Source organism: Buceros rhinoceros, unplaced genomic scaffold (genome assembly GCF_000710305.1).
Source record: "Buceros rhinoceros silvestris isolate BGI_N320 unplaced genomic scaffold, ASM71030v1 scaffold18299, whole genome shotgun sequence".
Lineage (NCBI taxonomy): Eukaryota > Metazoa > Chordata > Aves > Bucerotiformes > Bucerotidae > Buceros > Buceros rhinoceros.
Genome location: NW_010433493.1, coordinates 15,097 through 15,466, shown reverse-complemented (window position 1 = coordinate 15,466; position 370 = coordinate 15,097).

Genomic DNA, 370 nt, shown 5'->3' with positions numbered 1-370 from the left:
GCAGCGGGTCACGCCACAGCGGCTCTGCCGGCAAAACGCGAAGGTCACGGCCGCGGTACCACTACGGCGTCTGCTCATGGGAGGATCCCCAAAAGCTCCGAATGCCCCTATGTCCATCAGCGCGAGAGCCAAAAATGGGAAAGTTCAGAGGCTTTTATCTGTGTGGAATCGATAAGGAAAGCAAACACAGCCCGATAACCTCTTCCCTCGTGCGCAGCAGTCTGAAGGTTGCCACCGTAGGCAGGATGCACATTCTGTACCAAAGGCCTTAAATTTGGCTGGGTCTAGTTAAAAATAAACTCCCAGGGACAGCGGCGCTCTCGGCTACAGCGCCGTGTTGGAAAGACCCACTTTGCTGCCGCTCCCCGCA